Genomic DNA, 12,804 nt, shown 5'->3' with positions numbered 1-12,804 from the left:
GAGATGAGGAGCTATGAGAACTCTTCATTGCTTGAGGGAATGCAAAACGGTACAGACATTTTGGAATATAGTTTAGTGGTTTTTTACAAAATCACTTCTGTATACTTTTACCACATGATGCAGCAGTTGTATTCCTTGGTATTTGCCCAAAGTAGGTGAAAACTGTGTTCACCCAAAAACTGCACATGGCTGTTTATAGCAGCTTTATTCATAATTGCCTAAACTCGGAAGCAACCAAGATATCTTTCAGTAGAAGAATAGGTTAACAGACTGTGGGACATCCAGACAGTGGAATACCATTCAATGACCAAAAAAAAAAAAAAAAAAAAAGAAAAAGAAAAAAGAAAAAAACCCCAAAAAACAAGAAAAGAGCTACAAGTCATGAAAAGACATGGAAGAAACTTCAACGCATATTACTAAATGAAAGAAATGAATCTGAAAATGCTACATACTGAACGATTCCAACTGTATGTATGACCTTCTGGAAAAGGCAAATTCTGGAGATAGTAAAAGACCAGTGGTTGCCAGGGGTTGGGTGCAGGGGGAGGTGTGATGAATAGGCGGAGGATTTTGAAGGCAATCAAACTATTCTGTATGATGCTGTACTGATGGATACACATCATTACGTATTTGTCCAAACTGATAGCAGGTACAGCACCAAGAGTGAACCCTGATGTAAACTGTGGACCCTGCATGATTATGGTGCACCACTGTCGGTTCATCCATTGTAACAAATGTTGATAATGGGGGAGGCTGTGCATATGTGGGGGCAGAGGGCCTATGGGAATCTCTGTACCTTTATCTTAATTTTTTGTGAACCTAAAACTGCTCTGTGGCATTTAAGAAAAAAACCAGATGAACATAGGAGGGAAAAAAAAGAGAGGCAACCAAGAAACAGACTCTTGGTGAAAGAGAACAAACTGAGGGTTGATGGAGGAAGGTGGGTGGGGGATGGTCTAGATGGGAGGTGGGTATTGAGGAGGGCTCTTGTGATGAGCACCGGGTGTTGTATGTAATTCATGAGTCACTAAATTCTACACCTGAAATTAATATTACACTATGTTAACTATCTGGGATTTAAATAAAAACTTGAAAAAAAATAAAACTGCTCTAATAAAAAGTTAAAAAATATAATATACATATATAATAATTTTTACATTAATATATAATATTAAAAAACATATAGGAGACATTTTGAGGGGGAATAATTTCTTTTGCTTTCTTTTTTTTTTTAGAATGGCTACTTTTATTTTAAATGTATTTCTCAAATTCTGGCATCTTTTTTTTTTAATTTTATTTTTAATTTTTAAAAATTTACATCCAAATTAGTTAGCATATAGTGAAACAGTGATTTCAGGAGTAGATTTCTTAATGTCCCTTACCCATTTAGCCCATTCCCTCTCCCACAACCCCTCCATCAACCCTCAGTTTGTTCTCCATATTTATGAGTCTCTTCTGTTTTGTCACCCTCCCTGTTTTTATATTATTTTTGTTTTCCTTTCCTTATGTTCATCTGTTTTGTCTCTTAAAGTCCTCATATGAGTGAAGTCATATGATTTTTGTCTTTCTCTGACTGACTAATTTCACTTAGCATAATACCCTCCAGTTCCATCCACGTAGTTGCAAATGGCAAGATTTCATTCTTTCTGATTGCCGAGTAATACTCCACTGTATATGTATACCACATTTTCTTTATCCATTCATCCATCGATAGACATTTAGGCTCTTTCCATACTTTAGCTATTGTTGATAGTGCTGCTATAGACATGGGGGTGCATGTGTCCCTTCAAAACAGTACACCTGTATCCTGTGGATAAATGCCTAGTTTTGCAATTGCTGGGTCTATTTTTAGTTTTTGAAGAACCTCCATACTGTTTTCCAGAGTGGCTGCCCCAGTTTGCATTGCCACCAACAATGCGAAAGAGATCCTCTTTCTCCGCATCCTCGCCAACATCTGTTGTTGCCTGAGTTGTGAATGTTAGCCATTCTGACAGGTGTAAGGTGGTATCTCACTGTGGTTTTGATTTGTATTTCCCAGATGATGAGTGATGTTGAGCATTTTTTTTCATGTGTCGGTTGGTCATCTGGATGTCTTCCTTGGAGAAGTGTCTGTTCATGTCTTTTGCCCGTTTCTTCTTGCCCGTTTCTTCACTGGATTATTTGTTTTTTGGGTGTTGGGTTTGGTGAGGTCTTTATAGATTTTGTATACTAACCCTTTATCTGATATGTCATTTGCAAATATCTTCTCCCATTCTGTCGGTTGCCTTTTAGTTTTGCTGATTGTTTCCTTTGCTGTGCAGAAGCTTTTTATTTTGATGAGGTCCCAGTAGTTCATTTTTGCTTTTGTTTCCCTTGCCTCCAGAGACGTGTTGAGTAAGAAGTTGCTGTAGCCAAGATCAAAGATGTTTTTGCCTGCTTTCCCCTCGAGGATTTTGATGGCTTCCTGTCTTGCATTTAAGTCTTCCATCCATTCTGAGTTTATTTTTGTGTAGGGTGTAAGAAAGTGGTCCAGGTTCATTCTTCTGCATGTCGCTGCCCAGTTTTCCCAGCACCACTTGCTGAAGAGACTGTCTTTATTCCATTGGATATTCTTTCCTGCTTTGTCAAAGATTAGTTGGCCATACATTTGTGGGTCCATTTCTGGGTTCTCTATTCTGTTCCATTGATATGAGTGTCTGCTCTTTGCCAGTACCATACTGTCTTGATGATGACAGCTTTGTAGTATAGCTTGAAGTCTGGGATTGTGATGCCTCCTGCTTTGGTTTTCTTTTTCAAGATCGCTTTGGCTATTTGGAGTCTTTTCTGGTTCCATACAAATTTTAGGATTATTTGTTCTAGCTCTGTGAAGAATGCTGGTGTTACTTTGATAGGAATTGCATTGAATGTGTAGATTGCTTTAGGTAGTATCGACATTTTAACAATATTGTTCTTCCTATCCAGGAGCATGGAATCTTTTTCCATTTTTTTGTGTCTTCTTCAATTTCTTTCATAAGCTTTCTATAGTTTTCAGTGTATAGATATTTCACCTCTTTGGTTATATTTATTCCTAGGTATTTTATGGTTTTTTGTGCAACTATAAATGGGATCACTTCCTTGATTACTCTTTCTATTGCTTCATTGTTGGTGTATAGGAATGCAACCGATTTCTGTGCATTGATTTTATATCCTGCAACTTTGCTGAATTCATGAATCAATTCTAGCAGTTTTTTGGTGGAATCTTTTCGGTTTTCCGAGGGGGAATAATTTCTGGCAGTTAGGGCAAAAGGAGTATTAAATATGAATGTGAAAAAAGGTTAAGAAGGAAAATATTTAAAATGATTATTTTTCAAATGACCTATATAGCATGGAAAATAGACATTACTTTAAAATTCCCCCCACTTCGGTAAATGAAATTAGTTTACATTTTCCATCCATTTTCAGTAGTTTATCCATATGCACACATGAATGTGGATATTCAGAATTGCCCAACTAATTATGGAAACATCACCATCTACAAAGGAACACGAACAAAATTAGTAGAATTTTCTTTGCTTGAAATACTAGTTGCCAGAAGGGCAATTTGCTTTTGTAAAATGAATTGTATTATAATTAGGTAGCGTAGCTGACACTCAGAGGCCTGGAGCAAACCTTACTGTACAAGGGCCTTTCTGTTGCATAGGTTCTTGTGTCTCATTGGCTGAGCTCTCATCTCAGCTCTCGCTAGATTTGTGATCATGGACAAGAGCTAGGTTCCCCAGCCTTGACTCCCTGGTTGAGGTCTGTCAGTGTTGTCATAAGTACCACTGAGTGGCGTATTTCCACCTACAGGTTTATTTCCTCATGGTTGTGGAGTCTGGAGATGCAATATCAGGGTGTGGGCAGGTTTGGTTTCCTCTGAGGGCATCTCTCCTTATCTTGTAGATGGCCATCTTCCTTCTGTGTGTGTCCCTGTCCTGATCTCCTCTTCTTACAAGGACACCAGTCATATTGGATTAGGGCCCACCCTAATGAGCTCATTTTACCTTAATTACCTCCTTAAAGGCCCTGTCTCCAATTACAGTCACATGTCCTGAGGACTTCAACATACAAATGTTGGGGGGACACATTTCACCTGTGATGCCTGACTTGGGAGCATGGCTAATAACCTCTGCCCTGAGAAATTGTGTGGTTTTGAGGTCATGTTTTGAAAGCTCCTGGTGCAATGCCAGGCACACAGTTAGGCACTCACTGGGCAAGTGATTATCTCTACTTGTTAAGTTTGGATTTTGAATGTCAGATTTTCTTAGAGTGTGAGGCACTTATAACAGAATCTAGGGGTTTTCTGTATTGGATCAAAGTGCCATCCAGCCAGTAAGGGGCTTGCATGCTCATATTGTGTCACCTCCAGCCTCAACACCATTGCACATAACTCCCCTTTAATGAGATACCCTGTCTCTTCACTGAAATCCATCCTTCTTCTCCTTTTGAACGGAAACACTGCATGTACTAAACACACCATTTTCAGGAATGCTTCCAGACTGACTTGTCTGGTTCCAATCTCTCCAGTCACTGCAGCTCACCTGGGAGGCAGTAAGCCATCTCAAGCATAGCAGGTAGGATCATGGTTCTGGAGTCCCATGGTGTCCAGCTCCATTGCCCATGTCCTGTGCATGGGCATGGTATTTATTTATACCCTGTTTCCCCATTCATAAAACCCACAGCAGTATTGTAAGGACCGAATAAGTTGGCCAAAGTAAAGCCCTTAGTATAATGGCAGTAAACTATCAGTAAATTCTTCACTTCTGTCAGCTTTTCTTGCTCTTTTTTATATGCTCCCCAGTACCTGTTGCTTTCCGGGTATCTAATTATAAGAGGAGTATCTTTTCAGTGTGCCTGTCCAGACCACTGCAGTTAACTGGGTTATCCCTGTGGTATTCCTGAGAAAGGATAGCCCAGTGACTACTGTCACCTACCTCACCCCTGCTCAGTGAGGGAGGAGCCTGGCAGGGGGTGGGCATCTCCCTGCCTGCAGAGCTTTGCTGGGCCTGCCAGTCTCTCTTGCCTTCCCACTCCCTGTGCATCAGCTCAGTCTTTCCCAGCATCTTCCCGGTTCCTCTCTTCAATCACTCTGTTTTCTCTCTTTCCTCTCTGTGTGGTGATGAGCATGTTCACCCTATTCTGAAAGAAACTTCTCTTTTCCCCACATCCCATTGATGATTCCTCCCCTAACCTTTCCCTTCCTTCTCTGTACAACTTCTTGAAGAGGAGGCTGTGTGCTGGGATTTTGTTTCTGTGCCATCCACACCTTCCTGAGCCCCTCCACATTTTGGTCCTGCCCCTGAAGGTCTCCAGGAAACTGCCTGTTCTTCTCTTTGTTTTCAGGCTTGTTAATGTTAATGTCTCTGTGGGTTTCCTCATTGTTTGTGTCCTCCTTTCTGAAATCCTCGTTTCCTGGTTTTCCCTGACCTTGCTCTGGACTATCACAGGTGTGGTCAGTATCCCCAGTTTGGTCAGAGGGTCTCCCAGTTCTGGCTCTGCGCCTGGGGGCCTCTGCCCAGCTTAGGGGCGTGTGCGGGCAAGCACATGTGAAGAGAGGACCTGGCGCCTTTGGAGCCAGGGGCCTGATTGGGAGGGCTTCCTGGAAGTGACGCCTTCACTCTGTTCTGTTCCTCTTCCCATTGCTTACACCTGTTTTCTTGCTCTGATTCCCAGTTGCACTCCTTAACAGTGGTAGAACCCATTTCAGTGTTCCGTTCTCATTCTTTCCTTCTCTTCTCTCCTAAGAGCCCAGTTATCATATTTGCCCAGATAACTCTCCCTTACCTTTCTCCTGAGCATCTGCCCTACATCTCTTATCACTTGCTAGGGGTTTCCAGCCAGGTCCACCTCCATCTGCAACTTAACGTCATGCCACCATTATTTCTTCATCCATCTGAGCACTTGCATCCTTTCTTTTCAATGTCTTCCATCCCCACCATCTCTGTGACTTCGGCCCTCCCACCTCCTACCTGTGCTTCTTGCTCTGCTACCTCTCTTGAATCTCATGTCCATCTTTCTCCAAAAATCTGCTTTGTGCATATCACTCTCCGCTCTAAAGTCTTTAATGCCTTCTTGCTGACAGGAAAAAAAATGTTCCTGGCCTGGCATTCAAGACCCTTTATCACATGGCCTTAACCTCCATTTCTCTCAGGACCTTCAGATTATGAGACTAACACGCTGCTTACTGCACTAAGGAGGCGCTTTTTAATTTGTTTTTTTTTTTCAACGTTTATTTATTTTTGGGACAGAGAGAGACAGAGCATGAACGGGGGAGGGGCAGAGAGAGAGGGAGACACAGAATCGGAAACAGGCTCCAGGCTCCGAGCCATCAGCCCAGAGCCCGACGCGGGGCTCGAACTCACGGACCGCGAGATCGTGACCTGGCTGAAGTCGGACGCTTAACCGACTGCGCCACCCAGGCGCCCAGGAGGCGCTTTTTAACCTCCATTTCTAAAGATACTGCCTCCAAATCCTCACCTACATGAGCTCTTAGCTTTAGGTCGGTGGTTCGTTTTGGCAAGCAAGCTGCCCATCTTTGCTCCCACTCTTCCCTGTGCCTGGAAAGCCCTCCTTCCCCTCTCTCCTCTTTTAGGAAGACTTCTCAGCCATCTGAGCCCACAGTGCTTTTCTGCCTCTCCTGAACTTCTAACTCATCTTTCTTTAGTTGTCCCTGTATAATTCCCAAAGAGCTAAGACCCCTGCAGGCAGAACCTGGACCTGAACCCGGCTGCGGAAAGTGCTTTGGGCAACCCAGGACTCATAGACATACTGCTGTTTATTAACCACAGTTGTGGGCAGCTCTCTGCTTGGCAGTTTCTGTTTCTTCTTCCCTTTTAAAAAATAAAATCGGAATGATGCCTTCCTGCTTTCTCATATGGTTGTTGTAATAATTGAGAAATAATAATAATAATGATAATAATAATAATTATAATAATTGACAAAATGCTTTGAAGCCCCAGGGATATAGACAGTGTCAACTGTTGTTGATTATCATTTCAGATCACTCCACAGTCTCTTACTTGTCAGTCTATCTGTGTCTCTTTCTTGCTATAAACAGGTCTAAACCAGACTGCCCAGCTTTAAGCTTTGTTTGGAAAGAACAGTTGCAAAGGGCTATCACTCCTTAAGCCCCAGGACATAAGAAGATTACCAGCTGGGCACAGGGAGCCCAGCTCCTTCTGCCACGCTGCTCAGATGACTGGGTGCCCGAGAAGAGCAGTTTCTTGCCATCTGTCAAGGCGTCTGGCTTATGCTCAAGGATGCAGCTCGGTTTCTCAGCTAACAACACGCTCTGGACCCAGAGCGTGAACCTCAGGTTCTTGGACACGCGTGATACAGGGTGGTTCTCTTCGCTGTGTGGCCCCATGGAGCAGTCTACACCTCACACGTTTTCTTTCACAATCGGAGTGCCGGTGGGATGCAGATATTCAGTCTCTGTTCACTCCATTTGCCACTGCCGCCAAATGGTCACTATTGTTGCGGGCTTTTCTCAAACTGGTGGGCTTTTTGCCTCCTTGCCTCGCCTCATTTCTCCTCTCCATTTCCTCCAAGTTGGGATTAAAAATGACATACTGATTTAACCTTCTTTAGATATGTACAGTGTTTGACAGTTCTTGAGCCAATTTTGTAGGCTTATTCTTAGTTGGTCCTGGCTGCTGCTGGAAAGCTCATAGTCCCAGAATTTAAAGTGCAAAGAATTACAAAGAATTGCAAGTGAAAGAAACGTTACCCTCGGTGCCTGGACCTTGTCACTGTACACCTGCTTACCTAAGCCTTGTTTTGCTTGTCTTTTCAAGCAGCCTGTTAACATTTTTTAACTTAATGGACTTCACCTTTTAGAGTTTTAGGTTTGCAGAAAAATTGAATAGAAGGTACAGAATTTCCATATACCCCACCCCCCCAACCCCACACCGAGCGGTTTCCCTGTTATCAGCATCTTGTACTGGTGTGTTGTAATTGGTGAGCCAATATTGATACACTATTATTAGCCGAAGTCCTTAGACTTCATAGTCCCTATTAGGGTTCTCTCTTTGTGCTGTATATTCTGTGAGGTTTGCCGAGTGCATAATGACATGTATCCATCATTACAGTGTCACACAGAGTACTTTCACCGTCCTAAAATTCTCCTGTGTTCCACTGATCTGTCCCTATTGTCCCTGGGGGCAATTGCCCTGGGGGAAGGGAAATGGGGTTCATTTCCTTGGAGGTTTCAGGCCAGAGACTCGGACATGCCAACCCACTGAGAAGAGAGGGTTGGATGACAAAAATCCTCAAAACCCTACCAGGGTGATCAAAGCTAAAGTTCCTTAGCCACCCTCATCCAACCCTGCTCACGAGCGAGCTGAGCCTCAGATGCCTGAAGGAGAACAGTCTGGAACCCAGGTGGTTCCTCATGCTCCGTTTCCCACATCACGGGCGTCAAGCTCCAGTTATTTATCCACTAGTGAAAAGAAGACATCTACTTAATAAATCTGTATTTCTTTTAAAATAAGTTATATACATTACTTTTAAATAATAAAAATCCTAAAAACAAATGTAAAAAATGAGATACACGTTATTTTTCAAATAATTTTTATTTTATTTTATTAAATTTTTTGAAAATGTTTATTTTTGAGAGGAGAGTGAGTGTGAGTGGGGGAGGGCCAGAGAGAGAGGGAGACAGAGAATCCGAAGCAGGCTTGGCTCTGTCAGTGCAAAGCCTGACGTGAGGCTCAAACCCACAAACTGTGAGCTTATGACCCGAGCCAAAGTCGGAACCTCAACCGACTGAGCACCTCAAATAATTTTTAAAAGTATGGTATATAATAGGGGTGCCTGGGTGGCTCAGTCGGTTGAGTGTCCGACTTCAGCTCAGGTCATGATCTCACAGTCTGTAAGTTCGAGCCCCGCGCCGGCCTCTGTGCTGACAGCTCAGAGCCTGGAGCCTGTTTCAGATTCTGTGTCTCCCTCTCTCTCTGCCCCTCCCCCGCTCATGCTCTGCCTCTCTCTGTCTCAAAAAGAAACGTTAAAAAAAATTTAAAAATATGGTATATAATAGATTTAGCTTTGTATAAGAAAAAAATCAAACCGACAGCAGCATAAACATATCACGTAAAGGAAATCTGAAGGAAGGGAACCCAGGGGTGGTATGCCAACCCCACAAAGCTGTCAGGGAGCCAGACTACTTTTATGTCTCTGCTTTGCTATTCCCAGGCTCCAGCCGTCACATTCATAATTAAGGATGTGGAACGAATTAAAGAAAGAAGGGTCTTCCCTTTCATTTTTAGGACATTTGCCCAAAGTCCCATGAAACACTGAAATACCAGATTCTTCTAACCTCTTCATTCCAACCCAGAGCAAGGAGGTCCTCCATGGGAGGCTCTACTCTGTGCACCTGCCTCCTCCCAGTGCTGTCACGGGACCATTCTTGTGTGCTCTTGCTATTGCCAAGACTTACCTTTCATTCCTGGAGGAACGCCTTGCTAAATACTAGAATAAGTTTAGTTAGAACTTGGGGGAAATCCACACAATCGAAGAATATGAGTATTGTTGGTGACAGTTTGAAGGTAGCTCCCAGTTCCAAAACACGCGATCTGAGACATCGTGTTGCCATCCACGTAGTAAGGCTTTCAGAATGGGGAGTGCTTTGGTGTACCAGTCAGAATGAGCTAAGCTGTCCTGTGACATCCAAATTTCAACAGCTTACTTCAATGTAAGGTTTTTTTTCTTGTTCCTGCTGCATGTTCAATGAGGGTTTACATAGAACTCTGGGGGTGGGGGGCGGGGATCTCTAGTAATAGAATCAGTTAGGGCCCAAGGCTGACAGAAGCTCCATCTCAAGACACACTTACACTATCTCAGCGTGGTATCACAGAAAAGAGCCATGAGTCAAGCTTTGGCTGCTAAAGCTTCCACCAGATATGACACATACCCCCTGTGCTCACACCCCAGTGACCAGAGCAAGTCATGGGGCCATAGCCAGCTTCGAAGGAGTTGGGAAGGGTATTCCCACTGTGGGTCTGGAAGATAGCAACTCGAAAGTATTTGGTGAAGGTACTACGACTACTAGTAATTTAGCTCTAATCCCCAACCATGTGCCAATTTTGTCCTTGGAAAGCCCATTTCCAAAATTAAACCTTATGAACAGGCAAACAGTTTCATAACACAAAGCCTGATTATATTCATGGCTTTGTTGTGAAACTGTGCATCACACATCAGAGAGAGGCTCTCTAGGTTCCTGGGCTCAGAGGCTGTCTTGTTAGGTGGAGACGGGTCCTACTGACCATGGAAGGTTCACTGGATCAAGGCAAAATGAGAGAAAGGGGAAAAAAAAACCCTTAGGATAAACTAATGAATTTTCCAAAAAGCAAAAATTTATTCCATTTTAGCCAATGCCCTTTATTCTGATATCACGTCTTTATTATTTGAGTTTACAAAGGCTTTTCTTTATGAAATAGTGGTAATGGAAGTTGGTAGAAAAAGTTTTAAATAAACTTCCTTGGCAAAATAAAATATTAGTAATATTCTATATCTGACTCTGTCACTTAAAGCTTTTTTTAATCATCTGAGAAATCTGATAGTCTAAAAGCCACTCATCTTGTTTTCCTCTTGTTTTCAAAGAAGAAAACTAGGAAATAAAACAGTTCACCCTCCAAACATATGCACCTAATTGGAAAAAGAATCCTCAATCGATTTTTGGACGCAAGTTTCCAATTGGCTAACTGATGTGAATTTTCTTGCCCAGAAGCATCCTTATAGAGACCGGGCCATTAAGGGTGTTTGCCAGAGAAGATGAAAGAATGCATTTGCTTTACTCACCATGAGACACATGGAAAGAAAGGGCTAACTGGGGAAATGTTTTGTGGGCTTAACTTCAGGCACTTTTGTAATAAGACTGTCTCACGACTTTGTGGACAGTTGTCCACATAAGCCACATGAGTGGTCCGTGTTGGACCCACCTGCATGGCCTCCTAAAACTTGCCAAGCCGTGTTCTGTATGTATGTGACTTTGTTGAACTGGGGCATTCACAAGCTCACAACGGTTGCAGACACCATCACTTGAGGGGGTCGCCTTTCTCCCGTTAGGAAAAGGTGAGCCAGGAATGTACGCAGATCACAAATCAACTGTGAGAGAACTGGAGCAGGAATGCAATAAAGAGGGTTGGCCAAAGTTCTCCTCATCACAGAGAGGGAAGATTGAAAATCAGAACAGAAGGCTTGAGGTCACTGAGCTGTTTGATGACAGTAAGGATGCCGTGTAATATTGTGGTGATTCATGCTGTCCCCTGTGAATGAGCACTGTGAGAGCAACCACGTGTCATCTGTCAGATGGAAAGAGGGTGGAGGAGGTGGTAGGGAAATGGCCCAGGGATTAAACCGAAGAATGAATGAGAGTCAGTGTGAGGGAGACAGTGTCTCTTGGGGGATGTTGGAATAAGTGTAGATCCTGGATTTCTAATAGAGAACAAAGTCTATTTATTCAAAGCAGAGAGCGGCAAGGAGGAGGAGCACCCTTTGGCTCTCACACAATGAATTATGTAATAATGAATAAATATCTGGAGAGATTATTATCAGTGGGATTAGCTGTCCCTGCATTGCATGTGGTAAACCAAGGCAAGAGCAGGTAGAAAACGTTGAGTGGTAGATCTTAATATGGAACAAAATGAAGGCACCCTTCCTTTATGGCATTGGCCATTTGACCATACAAGCCCATTGTCAATGCCAGATCTCTAGCAGAGACTAATCACTGGGAGATAAAGATATGCCACCAGTTAGGGATGTCCCAGGACACTTTCCCGTGTATTATCTCGCTATTATAGCTGTTAGACAAAATGCACTGCAAAGAAACGTTCTTTATAGTATATATTTAGCCTAAAGCTATGATAACATCCTTTGGCATGGCCATTATCTGCTGGTATTTGAAACTGAACCAACTTCCTATTTCCAGGCACTAACAAATGAGTCTTCATGTTGTCATAATGTTATTTCCTGAGTTTAAGACAGATTTCTTTTCTCCAATTCATTCAAGTTTATTTTTTTTTTAAAGAAAAGATCTCCTTTAGACAATTAAATTTCCCAGAATTGTTTAAGCATTGTTATTGTTCTCAATGAGAATTGTTCCTCTTTAGCTATGTAACTGGATGGGAATTCTCGTGCTCATCTATCATTGTGGTACTCAGAAAATTTGTAGGTGACCTGGGAAATAAGTCAACTAGCCTGTCAAGTAGCAGAATCCCAATTTAGAACATTTGTTCTAGTAAGTCTTTGCCCAGAGGATGCAAGGATGAATTAGGCATGACATTGCCCTCACAGAACTTACAGTTTAGAAGGGGAGATAAAAAGATACGTTACTTATATAGAAGGCATGATTGTTATGTCTTACCTTTTCTCCTCTCATTGACTGCTGAGAAGGAACCTGAGGGAAAGTGTGTGTGTGTGTGTGTGTGTGTGTGTGTGTGTGTACGTGTTGGGGGGAGGAAATTATGTGTGAAAATGCTGTGGAATGAATGAATGATTACCTAAATAGAAGTCTTGTGTGAAGGGAGAGTGATAATTTGTGCTCAGGCATTACAGAATGCCATTATTGTCTAGCAACAGACAGCGTATCATTGTGGTTAGGAGTGTGGCCTCTCCAGCTGGAGTGCAGATTCAAATCCCTCCTCTGCCACTTACTATGTTTATGGTCTTGGGTAAGCTTTAACTTCTTTGTGCCTCTGTTCTCCGGTTTCCAAATGGGTGTAATAATTGGGTTGTTGCAGAGGTGAAATAAGTTGAACAAGTTTAAATTGTGCACAACAGTGTCTGGCAATAAGTGCCCAACAAACATTA

The sequence above is a fragment of the Felis catus genome, chromosome D2 (assembly GCF_018350175.1).
Source record: "Felis catus isolate Fca126 chromosome D2, F.catus_Fca126_mat1.0, whole genome shotgun sequence".
Lineage (NCBI taxonomy): Eukaryota > Metazoa > Chordata > Mammalia > Carnivora > Felidae > Felis > Felis catus.
The sequence above is the reverse complement of the archived record's forward strand: the minus strand, read 5'-3'. Positions refer to the sequence as shown.